The sequence below is a fragment of the Dermacentor andersoni genome, chromosome 2, assembly GCF_023375885.2.
Source record: "Dermacentor andersoni chromosome 2, qqDerAnde1_hic_scaffold, whole genome shotgun sequence".
Classification (NCBI taxonomy): Eukaryota; Metazoa; Arthropoda; class Arachnida; order Ixodida; family Ixodidae; genus Dermacentor; species Dermacentor andersoni.
In genome coordinates this window covers 92406964-92424064 of record NC_092815.1, presented here as the reverse complement: position 1 = coordinate 92424064, position 17101 = coordinate 92406964, and positions in this window count along the sequence as shown.

Here is a 17101-nt window from a genome sequence, read left to right as displayed (position 1 = left end):
ATGGGTACACATAGAAACCCCAAAAGCATATAGCATACTGCCCCCTGCATTTCACCAGGCTATGTTATTATCATCGTTATATTTACGTAAAACACCTGCTTCTTTGTTTTTTGTTTTTCTGAGAGCAGCATTCCGGGCAAGTTGTTAATCTATTACTTAAATGATATTGCGCGACAAAAAACGACACGGACGTGAGAGACGACACACCAAGCAAGTGTTTTTCTGTGCTCGACTCTGACACGGTCCGCTCCTTCTGCGTGTCTCGAAGCCCCATGTATGGACCATGTAGCACCTTTCATGAGTGGCGCAAAATGTGCTTGATATTATAAGCACCTCTTAACAATTCGTTTCCACACTCACATTTGTTTTAAAGTCACCTTGTCGAGCCATGAACGCCGTTATCGGTGATATAATGCTGCCGCCATCATACCTTTTCTGCCTTCGCTTCCTCGTAGTTGTTCGAACTGTTATCGAAACTGCGCATTTTCTCGCGAGACACGATGGCCACTAAGCTTTTTATGACGCAGAGCTCTTGTATCGCCATAATTTAGAGATCTTGTAGCGGGACGCTCCACCATGGCCTGCCGTCCTCCCGGACCATAGTTTCGGCGCGCTTTCAAACCTCAACTTTCTTTTAGGAAACGTTGAAGTTCAAACGTATTTCCTAAAAAAGAGAAAAAGAAAACAGGTCTCTTTTTTAAATGGGGATATGTCTCGGTTGTGCGAAAAATAAAAGTGCAACTGAGCGTTTTCTCCGAAATCAGCGGCTAAGTATTTTGACAATGAAAAAAAAATGCAGATCTAAGGTACATGTTGGAATCCATGCGAAGCAAAGCTCACGTGAAGCGGTTCATTAAATGTTAAAGATTTGACTGCGACGTGTAAACTTATCTTTGTTGTCATCCTATGCGACGTTTAATCTCATGCATTGTTTGTGTCTGAGCATCGCGCAGGTCACAAGTTTAATGTGATGCAATATTTATGTTCATGCACTGCACCATTCACAATATATACATATCGAAATGCAAGCAGTGGACCACGCAAATCGCACTTTGAGACGTCGACTCAGTGATGCCACGAGGACGAAGGTGATGCTAGATGCTCCACCGGAGGTCATGGTGGTGTGCGAGCGCGCTGGTTGGATCCCGGCCGCGGCGGCGGGAACTTCGATCGGAGCGGAATGCAAAAGCGCTCGTTTACATAAATTTTGGTGTACGTTAAAGAACCCCAGGTGGTCAAAATTAATCTGGAGTTCCTCCATACGGCGTGCCTCGTGATCACATCGTGGTTCCGGCTCGTAAAACCCCAGAGTTCATTCGTTCGTGTCAGGTGCTTGCCGAGAAAATGATGGCAAGGAGAGCCGTATTTACACAGAAGTGCGGCATGATAAACAGTGGCAAGGTTGACTATTTTTCGTCCGTCTCATTAATGCGTTTGTCACCCAATGCATGGGAACCGCCACGCCAGCACGTGCTGTATTGGGCAATACTGCACGAGTCATGGTTAGCAATGTCCAAAAGGGTCCGCAAAAGGAACAAAAAAATAAAGCTTCGCCAGAGTGAGTTAGCTAGCTCAGCTTAGAAACATCGCACAACAACTCAAGGTGCTGGCGTAATACTCCGCAATTCAAGTTACCCGCTACGAACGGGGTGTACCTCACGCAAGAATCCTACACAAGCTTCGCTGGCAATCTTTGAAGTCGGTGCGCTACAGCCTGCTTCTGAGTCACAGGTCCGCGCAGTAAGGGCTCTTAGCTCTCGAAGATAGCTCCATCAGAGCGGTGAGAAGACGTCTCACCAATGAGCACCGGTGAGCTATATCTCATGCAGAAAAAATTTGAATAAATTGGCGAACTCGCTCACGTTGGAGTGTACGTAATTTTTTTTGTTATTGTCATCAGCTGGTGGCTACAATTTGGGAATAATAAATTGGGCTTCGTACACGTTATGAAAGCTGGTATGTTATTTTACCGCTGCGGTGCTTATCCTGCCATTTTGTTACCTACGCAAGCTCTTTGCTCGCTAGAGGTGAAAAATCGGACATCTTAGCGGTCCAGTTTATTGCTTTAGGCTTAACTTATTGCATTTCGTGGCCCTTTAAATGGACGAGTGTGCGTAGCATGTTAATGTTACGCGCTCTTAGTGCTTGCTTGCCCCTGAGCAATATTTCTGCGTGAATATGCATGCTGCAGTGACGATGCCGGTGAAAGTGTTCGCTCGTGGCAAGCTCTACTACCGCTCTGGCCACCTGGACGACGACCGAGGGCACCTCTTCGTTGGAGCCATGTACGTGGTTGCGCTGCTTTGTCGGAAATGTCTTGTGATAAGCGACCTGAAATAGATACGGCGGAGATTAGGCCATTTGTGACAGCGGAATTGTGCTAGCTTAGACACTTACCCAAAAACTTCGGTGCTAGGAGCGGGGAGCGGCACAGGTGACGCCTTTAAACACTGTTAACCAAAGTGCGCAGAATTTTTATGAAAGTGTCGAACGACTGCATATCCACTTGCCTGCTGGCTTGCAAACAGTTAGAGAGATATGATAATATAGTGGCTTTATTTTTCAAAGAGTCGTGCAACACAAAGAAAGAGAAAGAGAGAGAGAAACGATAATTAACCTCTTACAGCCTGAATTTTTTTGTCACAAGTGAAACATCTGAATTGCACTATGGAATACGTGTACGCAGAGTACGAAAGTCCAAAATTACTCTGATGCCATTTGCTGCCCCAGGAGAGATTTGTACACTTACTAAAAGAAAACTGAAACGGACATAAAGCAAAAAACAATGCCCATATATTCGCATATTTCTGCTGCGAACAAACTCAGGTCTGGCAGGGGAAGCGTCTCGCATCTTACGCCAGCCCGTAAAACAGTGCAGAGATGGTGACTTTAGTTTATGCATATGAGTGAATGAATCGGTACAAGTTCCGTGATGTTCACCCTCCATGGAAGTGCTATGCACGAAGCGTTGTTTTTGGAGTCAGAGGTGGAGTCAGAGGTGGAAACATTCGCATGTTAACTAAATTAACGAGCGTGGGCACGCACAGTCAAACATAGACACATCTCACTCGGTGTCCACGGACGCTCATGGTCAAGATGCTGGCTTGAGGAAGAGTGGCCGGGGCAGCAGCGAGCGAATTGACCTTCGTGCTGCCTGTCGCTTCAACGCGAACTAATGGGTGAGAACGCAGCGAGCACGATACTATCAGCCGTTGCGCGCTTAGACTCCGTACCCACCGCAGGTTGCTTTAAAGATAGGGTCTGCGCGGCCGCGCTCAGCCACGCCATATGCAACCGCCGCCGGAGTATATAGAGCGCCTCCCCTGCTGCCTAGAGCGCGATAGAAGGCGCGCTTCCCCCTCGCTTTCCTTCCTTGCGCGCGCGAGATCGGGCCACGGTCCTCGACTCACCGTCGCCTGCTTTCACTCGTACTTACACAATACGGCGCGCGGGCACGATGTTATCGCACTTGGACTTTATACTGAAAATAAAGGCGACGCCGATGGCGACGGCGGAAATTCGCCTAGAGTGGCAATATAATTTCTTTCGCAATAATAACACATCCGACTGTGATTTCATCCTTCTTCCTTGATTTGCCACGTCCAGTAAGTGTGACCCACATGGCACTTTAGTTCGGCATATGGAGAATTTGTTTTTTTTTCATTGCAGCCTTTGCTGTCTACTTTGACGTTTTTGAGCAGGCATGTTTCGCTTGCCACCTTTTCTCATATCTCGTGGGCATGTTGTATCATGTCTGCAAATTGAAAATTAACCACATCAACAGTATAACTATAATTTTTAAGATCATCATTTGTCTTAAAGTGAAATCTATAGAGCGCCGCACTTGATTTGCAGGGACCACTTGTTCAAGCTCCGTCTCGATGACGTAAGCGGTCAACCGTTGCAGGTAAGTCTGAGTGGTTGCAGTGAAATAAATTCTCTGATAGCGAATTTCATTAGGCGAACGAGAACGTTTCGATTGCACAAAGATGTGCGACTGTCCTGCCAGTATTGGCGGCAACTCCGAGCTATGGGGCGACTTCCACCAAGGACAGCGGAGTTTGTTGCGCCCATGAAATATAGTACTTCCGCGGCTGACGTCAGAGCCATATAGTGGTGCCGGCGTAAGTCGCCAATTAGTGAGCCAATGTACAAGCATGAAGGCTCTCGTGCGGCGATATTTTTTGGCACCAGAGCTGGAGCTAAAGCAACAAAAGTGTAAGGTATCCTCAACGCTCAAACCAAGAGTACGAAGAATACAGACACAGAGAAAAATGAACACCACAGCGTTTGAGCGAATGAGCAGCAGAAAGCCCAGTAATCCACATTTATATCCCTAACGCGCACGTTACACGAAGATAACCTCCTATCAAATGAGGTGCGACTAGTGTCATCGTCATCAGCCTATTTTATGTCCACTTCAGGGCGAAGGCCTCATCCTGCTGTCTCCAATTACCCCTGTTCTGCGCCAACCGATTCCAACTAGCGCTTGCGAATTTCTTAATTTCATCACCCCACCTAATCTTCTGCCGTCCTCGACTGCGCTTCCCTTCTTTGGCACCCATTCTGTAACCCTGATAGTACACCGGTTATCTAATCTACTCATTACGTGACCTGCATAGCGCCGTTTTTTTCTCTGAATGCCAAATAGAATATCGGCTATCCCCGTTTGCTCTCTGATCCACACCCCTCTCTCCCTGTCTCTTAACGTTACGCTTAACATTCTTCATTTCATCGCTCTTTGCGCGAAAATTAACTTGTTTTTGAGCTTCTTTGTCAGTCTCCAAGTTTCTGCCCCGTACGTTAGCACCAGTAGAATGCACTGATTGTACACCTTTCTTTCTAATGATAATGGTAAGCTTCCAGTCAGTATCTGACAATGTCTGCCGTATGCGCTTCAACGCATTTTTATTGTTCTGCAAATTTTCTTCTCATGATCAAGGTCCCCTGTGAGTGATTGACCTACGTGAACGTACTCCTTCACAGACTCTAGAGGCTGACTGGTGATCCTGAACTCTTGTTCCCGTGCCCGGCTATTGATCATAATCTTTGTCTTCTGCGTATTAGTCTTCAATCTCACTCTTATACTCTTTCAGTTAATTAAAGTCCTCAAACATTTGTTGTAACTCGCCCCAAGTGTTGCTGAATAGGACAATGTCATCAGCAAAACGAACGTTGCTGAGATAATTCGCCGTTGATCCTCAACCGTAAGCTTTCCCAGTTTAATAGCTTGAATACTTCTTCAAAGCAAGGTGTGAATAGCATAGGAGAAATTGTGTCTCCTCTCTGACCCCTTTCTTCATAGGTATATTCCTACTTTTCTTATGGAGAATTAAGGTAGCATTTGCCAAGATACTTACGTAAGCGTTTTGTACTCCTTGATTACGTAATGCCTCTATAACTGCTGGTATCTGTACTGAATCAAGTGCCTTTTCGTAATCTATGGAAGCCATATAGGGAGGCTGATTGTAGTGTGCGCATTTCTCGATTACCTGATTAATGACATGGACGTGATAAATTGTAGAGTATCCCTTCCTGTTTCCTTGGTTGACGGAACTCCAGTGTTGCCCTTATTCTATTGGAGATTATCTTGGTGAATATTTTATATAATACTAGAAGTACGCTAACGGGCCTATAATGTTTCAATTCTTTAACGTCTCCCTTTTTGTGGATTAGTATAATGTTGGCATTTTTCCAGTTCGCTGGGACCCTTGAAGTCGCTAGACAGTTCGTATAAAGGGCCGCCAGTTTTTCAACCATTATGTCTCCTCCATCTTTGATTAAATCGACTGTTATTCCATCTTCTGCCGCTTTCCCCCCTTTCATGCCTTGCAAGGTACTTCTAACTTCATCGCTACTTATAGAAAGAGCCTCTGTAACCTGTTCACTACTACTTTGAATGGAGGTATCGTGGATGTTCTGGGTTCTGTACAGGTCAGTGTAGAATTCTTTCGCTGCTTTTACTACGTTTTCGAGATTGCTGATATTACCCTGCTTATCTTTCAGGGCATACATCTTGGTTTGTCCTATGCCAAGTTTCCTTCTTACTGATTTCATGCTGCGTCCATATTTTTTTTTACTTTCTCAGTCTTTCTCGCGTTATAATTTCGAATATCCCTTATTTTCTCCTTGTTAATCAGCTTTGATAGTTTCGCGAGTTCTATCTGATCTCTTGAGTTGGACACTTCCATTCTTCGCCGGCTCTTTATTAGGTCCCTTGTTACTTGGGAGAGTTTAGCTACTGGTTGCCTTGATGCCTTACCACCCACTTCAATTGCTGCTTCTGAAGCCAGCCTAGTGAAGGTTTCCTTCATTACCTCTATGTCATATTCATCTCTCTGTTCTAAGGCTGCATATTTGTTTGCAAGCACCAGCCTGAATTGGTCTGCTTTTACTCTTACTGCGTCTAGGTTGGCCTGTTTCTTGTTTATCAATTTTACTTTTTATCTCTTCAAATTGAGGTGAATCCTAGACCTCACTATCCTGTGATCCACTGCACTTTGCCCTACCTAACACTTCTACATCCTGCAATATGCTAGAATCGGCAGAAAGTATGAGATCGATTACATTTCTTATTTCACCATTAGGGCTTTTCCAGGTCCCCATTCTATTGCTACGGTTCCTGAAAAAGGTGTTCATTATTCGCAGCTTGTTGCTTCCCGCGAATTCTACCAACATCTCTCCTTGAGCGTTCCTAGAATCGACGCCGTAGCTGCGAATTGCTTGTTCACCAGCCTGCTTTCCCCCTACTTTCGCATTGAAATCGCCCATTACTACAGTATACTGAGTTTGCACTTTTCTCATCGCTAATTCAACCTCTTCATAAAACTGATCTATTTCATTATCATCCTGACCGGAGGTTGGAGCGTAGGCTTGTACTACCTTTAACCTATACATCTTAGCAGTAGTCGTAGTCGTCAATGTTGCCCGCTATGTCCTTATGGGTTAAGAATACTACCCCGTACTGCTTCTTATCTGGAAGCCCTCTTTAGCGGAGGACGTGGCCATATTTCAGCACTGTATAAGCCTCACCAGTGCTTCTAACCTCGCCAAATCTAATGATATCCCAAACAGTGCCGTATGGTTCCTCAGAGAGTCCTGCTAAGCTAGCGCCACTTGAGAGAGTTCGGGTGTTAAATGCTGCAGGTCAAAACATTTCGCTGGGCACGATGCCTCGCTGCTCCGGCCGAGGAAAGGGCCAATGAGTACTCCTTTGTCATCGCCGTCGTAACAATAAGAAGTTTTAGTAGTGCCGTATTACGGTACGGTAAGTGTGGTAAGTGCGGTATACGGTACTGTGTTACCGCTGCGTACTAAGCTACCGCGATGATCGAAGACATTTTAGCTGCGTGTGCCGCTCGATGCGTACGTTATTGTGATAATGATGATAGCGGCTAACATTGGGGCTTTAGGATAGAATAACCATGTGCTGAGCACGAAATATTAGTTTTTGCAAATACCAGAAAGTTTCAGCTTGTCCTCACACATTGTTGTTTACGGAAGTGCCCGGTTATGGCAAACGTAGACGCCAGTCACAAGGCCGGTAGCTCCATCTTGCACTCTTAAAAAAAATTACACCTTTTGGGGCTTATCTTGTCCCACAACAACAATCGTCATCTTCCCAGTCACGAACGGTTTGCGCGTTGTCAGTGGGACACAGCACTCTCGACAGGAAAATAGCCAGCGCTGAGTTTTCAAGAAAGGAAACGCAAGCATCGCAGATGACGATTATCGTTGTAGGACAAATATGCACCCCAAAGGGCGTAACCATTTTAAGAGCGTGTGACACTTTATCCTACAACATGTGAAACCTTTTTTTTTTGTTACGTAGTTGTTTTTGTTTAAGCAATACACAAAAAAGTGTTTGTTTGTTTCACCGCTGCCAACACTTTACACCAGCAGATAAGTAGAATATAGTTCATCATCATCAGCCTGGTTACGCCCACTGCAGGGCAAAGGCCTCTCCCATACTTCTCCAACTGCCCCGGTCATGTACTAATTGTGGCCATGTTGACCCTCCAAACTTCCTAATCTCATCTGCCCACCTAACTTTCTGTCGCCACCTGCTACGCTTCCCTTCCCTCGGAATCCAGTCCGTAACCCTTAATGACCATCGGTTATCTTCCCTCCTCATTACATGTCCTGCCCATGCCCATTTTTTTTCTTGATTTCAACTAAGATGTCATTAACGCGCGTTTGTTCCCTCACCCAATCTGCTCTTTTCTTATCCCTTAACGTTACACCTATCATTCTTCTTTCCATAGCTCGTTGCGTCGTCCTCAATTTAAGTAGAACCCTTTTCGTAAGCCTCCAGGTTTCTGCCTCGTACATGAGTACTGGTAAGACACAGCTGTTATAAACTTTTCTCTTGAGGGATAATGGCAACCTGCTGTTCATGATCTCAGAATGCCTGCCAAACGCACCCCAGCCCATTCTTATTCTTCTGATTATTTCACTCTCATAATCCGGATCAGCAGTCACTACCTGTCCTAAGTAGATGTATTCCCTTACCACTTCCAGTGCCTCGCTACCTATCGTAAACTGCTGTTCCCTTCCGAGACTGTTAAACATTACTTTAGTTTTCTGCATATAGTTAGTTACTGCAATAAAAACTCTGCTTCCCCTCTAAGTAAACTTTTAATATTTTTTTCTCATACAACCGGAGTATATTAAGCGCCTATTGCAAAGGGTACGGCCGCAAGTTCAGTTCAGCCCACGTTTACCTTCTGGTTAGATCGGCGGTCATACTTGCTGCCACTTCGTCGCCCCGCAGAAGGTGAATTAAGAACTCTTGCCTTGGTCCTATCATGGTGGAAAACGCACGCGAGACGTGGCCATGCACGACGTGGACTGTGCGGCCGACGCCAGTTTCTCACTGACTTGGCTTGGTGCGGCTCGGGTCGCAAGACACGGTGCGTGCCGAGCCATACCGACTCCTTACCGGCTAGTAAGCCGTATACGGAAAGTCTTCCCGTACGGTAAAGTGCGCTCATGCGCAGTCCTCGACCGGCACGGTATTACCTCATTACCGTGCTGTAACTTCTCACTGCTGAAACTCACTAATCTTATTCATTAGGCGCTCCGTTTTCAGTCATGCTTGTGTGAAATTATGTGTGTTTAACGTGGCACTCTGCACCAGCGTTTTTGTTTTGTTTTAATACAATGAAACGTAAGGTACGTAGCGTTGTACGGCGACTATCTGATGACTGTTAATTTATAGCCGACCAATCACCATTGTTTTGGTGCTCTATATGGTCATCGTATAGCCTTTGTTCCATTAAGTGCCACTAATATTCACGTCGTCGTCGTCGTCGTCATCGTAGTCATCTTCATCATCATCATCATCATCATCATCATCATCATCATCATCATCATCATCATCATCATCATTTAATCAAATGAAGTGAAGATGAGTCAGTCACAAAAAAGCAACCGGGCTGCATTCTTGTTTTCATATAGTGAACGGCAGCTAACAAAAATCTTTAAAGCCAAACGTATTTAGTCGGTGTATTTTGCTTTTAAATTTCATCCCATCACGCCAGAATTTACAGGGGGAAATGATGAGTTGAGAGCTGCCAGGCTGACTCATTCGCCTGCGCGACTGGCGTAAACAATAGCAGCTTATTTGGGTACTTAACATACCTACACTAATAAACTTCTTTTCATTAATTATGTTAAGGCACATATTTCAATCTACGATTTATAGCCGGCGAGTTCGCAAGGCGTGTCCATTTGAAAGGAATTCCAAGGACTGCACCAGTTTCGAGATATTAATTTTCAATGTTTCCGACGAAATCCATTAGCGTTATAGTTACTTTCGGGTTTCAATGCATAAAGCAGCGTTTTCATAAAAAAGGTAACTGGAACAACCGCGCATATTTATCGGAAGTCTGACGGTGGAAGTCTAACGAAACCAGTGCCATCCTCAGAATTCACTCCAAATAGATATGCCTTGCAAACTCGCTAGCTACAATTCGTGGATTAAAATATGTGGCGTAAGGTAAAATAAAAATAAGTAATATAATTACCTTAATCATTGAATTAAGCATTGTCATTTCTCGTGGAACTAATGGCCGCCTCATTGAGTAATTTAGCCCAAGGGTTACAATTGCGCTATCTGCCACAGACAACCTAAGAAAAAAAATGATGCATCTAAAATATTAGCGGCATCGTTAGTGAAATTAGTGTAACATCTTACGTTTCGTATAGCGCTTGACGGATTGAGTAATGGAGATATCAGTTAATTAGGTTACAATGTAAGATCAGCTTTGAAGATCATCTACAAAGAAAAAATGTGTTGTCTTTTTTGCGAACGCCATTTGCGCAGACCCTTCACCTGCCTGCCCCACAGAAAAGCGTGGAAAACTGCTCAGCGCTGGGGGCAAGTCAGGTAAGTTGCGCCAATGTGTTTGCTACTCCGTTCACCCGTCTTCTGGGATAACTTTTTTGCTCTAGATGCCAAAGCGGAATATAAGAACAATCGTTATTCATTCTTAGGTAGCACCACTGTGAAAGATCATCAAATGGCGCATTACTTGACAAGTTACTGCGTAGTTTGAGAGTAGCTATATGGGCTTAATGGGGACTCAAATTGTAATTTGTTGTTTCGCAGGCGCAACGATACGGGCATGCAAGGCAACATGAAGTAGAGCTGCAATTGGATCGAGTTGGTTATGCGTGTTTTGATAAACGCGTTGCTACTCACAAGGACGAAACTGGACGAAACACGTACCAAACACAGCGCGCTCTGTGTGTTGTGTACTTCGTCCAGTTTTATCTCTGTGCATAACAGCGCGTTTATCCAAACTGTATATGAGGTATTACCGCCCTCTGTCTTGTTTTATATACGTACCTTCTATGTCTGTATCGTTGCACCAGTGCTACGACAAATTACAGGATACTGAGTAATGTATTATTCACCGAAGCCTGGTGCAGGTATCGGCCGGTATATTTTGAAGCGATCTTGTCATTCACCTGGTGATCAATGAACGTGATTGAAGCCCTCACTGGCACTTGCGACCTTCCTCGCATTCCGGAATTTTCTTGTATAACACGCAAGCGGAGCACCGTCTTCCTGTTGCCTTGTGACGAAGGCGTGGGGGTTGTAGTGCATTTTGACCGTGTGGCATTGGCGATGGGTGCAGTTGGGTAAAGACGTGGACTGCCGCAACCACATCCGCGAGGTGCACCCGATACGTGACGGAAGCACGCTGTATGTCTGCGGCACGAACTCCAGGTCGCCGAGCGACTGGCAAGTGCGGGTGAGTATCCAGTTGCTGCAATACATTCTTCTACCTTCTCTCTCTCTCTCCCTCCCACACAAACACATACACACACACACACACACACACACACATACACACACATACACACACACGCACACACGCACACACGCACACACACGCACACACGTACACGCACACGCACGCACACACGCACACGCACACACACACACACACACACACACACACACACACACACACACACACACACACACACACACACACACACACACGCACGCACGCACACACACACGCACGCACGCACACGCGCACGCACACACACACGCACAGAGAGAGAGAGAGAGAGAGACTACCGCTGTGGAGCAGAACTCCTCGACGACTATAAGATGTGCCATCTGCGATACGTATCTGATTCTTCAGCGCATACAAATTCGTTACACATACTAAGGAATTCGTCAGCACATACGAGGTGTTTTCTGCGAACCATGACTTCTCGCGGATAGCAAGGAGGACAGGGCATATGCAGTCCTCAAGTGAGCAGTGTAGCAGCCGACGCTCGCGCCGAAGAGAGCTCTGTGCACTTGCGCGTGTTACTGCTGGCCTCGCTACTTCTCGCCATTAGAAGGCACTGACATTTCGTACGATCAACGTTCGGACGATCCTGGAGGCCGTACACATGCGCGCTCACACACGCGCAAAGGAAAACGCATAACCACACGCGCACGTACACGTACGCTCAAGTACGCGGGTCCACGCGTGTGAGCACAGGCAGGTACCCGCACGCAAGCACAGATACACATTTGTTCATGCATGCTGTCCTTCTACTGCGCTCCTACAGTGTGGCGCGCTCAAATCTGCGTCTTTTGTTACGCTGTCACGTATACATGACGCGAAGGCCTTCATCGTCTACAGGCTGCGGACTTGACACTGGTTCCAGTGGCGGAAGGGTCGGTCATCGACGGAAACAACGAGACTGGAAAGGCCGAGGGGCGCTGCTCGTACTTCGTCTCTCATGAGAACCCGTCGCTGTGGCTCGGTTCGTGACTCTTCTCACGTTGCTCAACCACGTCGCACTCGCACGCGCGACAAAATGTCGCTTACTGTATAGCCACGGGCGCAGTACGCGTGCGTCTCGATTTCCAAGCAAAACTACGTAGGTTACACGGAAAGCCAAGCGAACACGGAAACCTAGTTGATAAAGAGACAGACGCTTTGCTTTTTATGCCTCAAGGCGATTAACGTAATCTAATCGCTCGCATGCTGTGAGTCTATAGAGAAACTATAGGGGGGAGGCCGCCGCCGCATGGGTAGGTGGACGTCAGCAGAAAGCAAGCGCATGCTCTAAAGTAATTGACAACTTATCCTACTCAGACCCGAATACTACTCAGGAATATAACGTATTTTAATGTCGGTTCTAACTAACGTCAAAATTCATTTGTTTAAATACCGTGGTTAAACGTTGAAGGCAGGATCTCCATGTAAGTGGGAAAACTATCTTTCCCATATTTTTGACATAGGAACCGCTTTTACTGGTGTAAATACAGAAATGAATACGCTATATCGCATGCTAAATTGACGTGTTGATGCTGCCCCCTGGATTTTCGTGTCCACTCACCATATTCCAAAAGCACTTCCACGGTGCTTTTCGTCGTCTGTGACGACACAGCGATGTAGACCAAATTGGTGAGACTTTTCACATAAGTTCGCGGCATAACTTCTCTTAAACCACTTGCATAGAGTTCCACACGCATCCAACTTTATATACCGAATACTTATTTTACGCAATCCCTTCTGGGTTATTCTTGGCAAGGATTAAAGGCAAGGTAAGGACTGAGGAGGTTATAGCGCATCTGCCATTTCCCCTAGCAAGAGTAGCACTAGTGTCCGCAACTTGGGGCGCTGGATTCAAGCTCAACGTTCCAGAATGTACTATTGCGATATCAGTTATATGGATGCTCCAGGCACATTTCTGTCGTCGCCGTGATGCTCCGTGTAATGTCCAAGGACGATAACATTGTCGCTGCGCACTGTATGCTGTGTGTGCGAGTGTAAGTGTGCGCGGATGAACCGACGACGTCGGCTTAACCTCGCGCGCGCAAGAGATGCGAGCGGCGACGAAGCGCACTGTCTTCCGTCGGACGCAAGGCACCGGGGGAAAGGGGAGGGAGGGGGTGTTCTATTCTGGCTCTGCTGCGTATGGCGCGGCCGCGCGGGCCCTCTATGTTGAAAGCGATCTGCGATGGGGACAAAGTCTAGGCGTCTAGGCGCGCCGATTACCGATAGCTTGGCGTGCGCTGTGCTCTTGCCGCTTAGTTCACGTTGAAGCGAGGGACAGCACCAAGATCAATTCGCTCGATGCTGCTGCCGCCGCGCTTCCTCACTCCAGTGTTTTGACAGCAAGGGCGCTATAACGTAAAACTATTCCAAACTTTTCTATTCCAATTCTGCTATCAGCCCTCCACGATTGGTCAGAAACTTTTTTCGACCACCCCCACTTCACCTGTCTGTCACGTGACGTCACGAAAACCGCGATAGCTCCCCATCTGATATGATGTGTACATACTGATCATGCATGATTTGACAGAAAAAAGAAAAAACAGTGATATCTGATTCGACCCCTTTTCGCCATTAGCCCTCGGCTATTGGTAAAAAGATTTTGGGCTGCACCCACTTCACCTGCCTGTCATCCGACGTCACAAAACCGCACGAACTCACCGCGTCAAAGTGACGTGTACGCGATAAAGACGCATTAATATGCCGAACAAAACTGAATTTTCTTCGGAATAGCCGCAGGCTGCCCCGTTCCGAAAGGAATAAAAGATAGCTGCCGCCGATCGCTGAGACACTGGCTACTCGCACCTGCCGGAGAGCATGGGTGTATAAAACTTCTTGCGTGGCCGTGTAACGTTTTCGAGCACTTTCGGCACGTTTACGACCTCGTTCTGCCAACTCTTCTTTGCTGAGGATCCGTTTCAGCGTCATTCTTAAGCTTCCGTTGCATGCCGCCGCGATTTTCGACCAGCCACCGCAAGCTAAGTGAGGGAAAGCGGACCAATCGCAGACGCCGGCACCACCCTCTTCATCCGGTTATCGATTTTCAGTGCACTGGCTCTGCCCCAGCGGATCCCTCTCCACTTGGGCGTTCTCCTCGCCTCTTGTCAGCCAATTAGATACGACAAGCCGCTCAGTGTGGGCGATGTTATTCGTTTTTCAAGCAAACAAAAGTGACCTCCTATGAACGAGGAGAGTGTTTGATTGGTCTGTACAGACAACCCTGTGGGTGACCGCCCGGTGCTTGCGTCGGTGGTTACGCAAATTTGACGTCAGGAGATTGGAATAGAAACATATTGGAGTAGTTTTACGTTATAGGGCCTCAAGTTTCCACGGTCATCGATGTGTGCCCATGTTTGCTTGTGCGCGCGTGACGCCATGTTTGTTAATTTAATTAGTAAGCGAATGTTGACAAGTTTCTACGGCTGATAAAACTACTATCCTTACTCCGTATAGCTGTCTAGGATATAGCTATCTACTTATTTGCTATCGCAAACGATGCTTCGCCTTTCGGGCGAATTTGCGAGTCTTTATGTTGCACGACACTTTTTGGCAGAAAAAAATAACGCTACTACGAAGTTTGCGCCGCGTTCACAAACCTTTAATATTACCAGATAAGACCAACCAGCTTCACAATGCAACAAGTCTGTGCACTTAGCTTGAAAGTCTCACTACAAGATGTCGCCATCGGCTCTGCTGCTTGCGCCTCTGACACCGTGTTACGATATATCAACGGTAGGCCGGTAATAACAATTCGCATACAATCAAGCCAAAATTGCTGAAATGTTCCGTGTCTGTACTACGCATAGGCTTACGCAAAGCGTTGCTGAATCGACAGATGAGTACCGCGACACCAACTCGCTGTGACCTTGCTCCTGCCTTGAGAATGAAATGCTTATAGTGGGTAAAGCTCTTGTTAGAGGGAATACTGAATTAGTATTAAAATGTTATCCTACTTCCTCTCTATAAAGACTGGTCAATATTACTCACGGGATGGTAATACATCAAAGAAAGCCCAATTGTGGGGCCTTCGTATCCCGTTTGAGTTATATTTGACGGAATATTAGTTACGCGTTTACTCCAAGTCTGTTCCATGTACTCAAAGTGCTTCGCAAGCAACAGAAACTCACGACGCATGTAGGAAGTGAAGGTTACTGTGGTCCACAAAAGAAAATTTACGTACCTTTGTGAAACAACAAAAAATAAAAATGCCTTCTCTCTACATAACACAAACGTAACAAAATTTCTCAAGGTAGGTTCCGGTGAAGTTTGAGCTAAAAAGGTGACGGCGCCTAGCCTTTAAGATTAAGTGTACTCAAAAGTTTAAAATGTGTACTAGTTTAATTTCATGTGTGCTCTCTTGAATGTCCGCCATTGCCATACTGCTGCCACATCACAAGTGGCACGGCCTCGTCAGGCAAACGTTTGCATTCAGCCATGTCTCCTAAGACAATCTGAATATTGTCCTAAATAAATCAACGAAGGAAAAAAAATGCGTCTTCAGCAGCTCCCCCGTTTGTTTTCTTATGTCGCCGTGTGCAGGCGGTTGTGTGGCAGTGCGCAATTTCTACGTTGCATTTTGGACATTCTGTGCTGCGCTAGCTTTGGTGGTGATTGAATTTCAAGAAAGGCCGCGCGAGTTGCCGATATAACTTCGGTGCGTACCTTTTTTCGCTCGAAGACGACGCACCTTCACCGGGCAACTCGAGCGTTGTGGCCATGTGGCGTTTGAGGAATGGCAGGAGCGCCATCTACCGCGCTGCAATCCCGAACATGGACCCAACTAAGCCGGGTTATTCCTTCCTGCTGACCGACCCCGCCGATACTGCGAAATTCAATGGTGAGCAATACCTTTCTGCATAACGTTCTCGTTCAGTGCTTTCATACTTCGATAGTAGGACACGTATTCTCGGAGGTCAATTTCGCCGATATCGCTCTCAGTGCGCGCTGATTGGCTGGTCGAGCAAAACTGCCCGAATCATCCAACGCGCCGTGTACTACGGGATCGTCTGAAGATGCCGTCTTCGTGCACGCTGAGTTGCACAACATGCCGTCAGCCGGGCGGTGATGGTATGTGCTCTCGGCACCCAGAATTTGCTGCAAGACAATGTGTTCGTTTCCGAGTGGTTGGCTGGACTTCAGAGCTCACAACATGCTGCGAGCTTCGAACTCGTGGAACGCATCAAATCACACTGTAATGAACGCGAGGCACATTTCTGGAAGTTAGCTTTAGCAATGAGAGTTGGAGCCTTTGCGCAAACATTTCGAGTGCGAAGGTTTCAAAGAACTCCACGGAGCGGCGCTCGTTTTGACAGTGGCGGAGAAGAGATCCACGCGATCCCATAACAGCGCCGCTGGCGGAAAGCACCACATTTGGCAGCGAGGTAACTGAAGCCCATGTGGGGCTTATATTAGCAGTATATGTGGGGCTTATATATAGCAGTATATTATCCGAGGCATTGGTGCTCTATGCTCAACATAGACACATGTCGTGCTATGGCAGAGGCACATCGCGCAAATGCAGTGCTCAGCGCAACACATATTACGACACACAAGAAGTCAAATCGGTCGTTCCGCAAGTACGTCGCCGTTCCGCGTAAACTTCTGTGGCAGTTCTTTGGATTACTCGGACATTACTAGACACACTTTTATGTTATCTGATAGAAAGTGTCAAACGCAATCGTTTACTCCGTAGAGCGCTATATAAATGCTAATGTACGCAACATACATTTCTCTTCAGGCCAAAGCTTGCCTATTCTGTTCGGCATCAGGCCGCATTAATTAATGTGCTCGAAGCTGTACGGGAC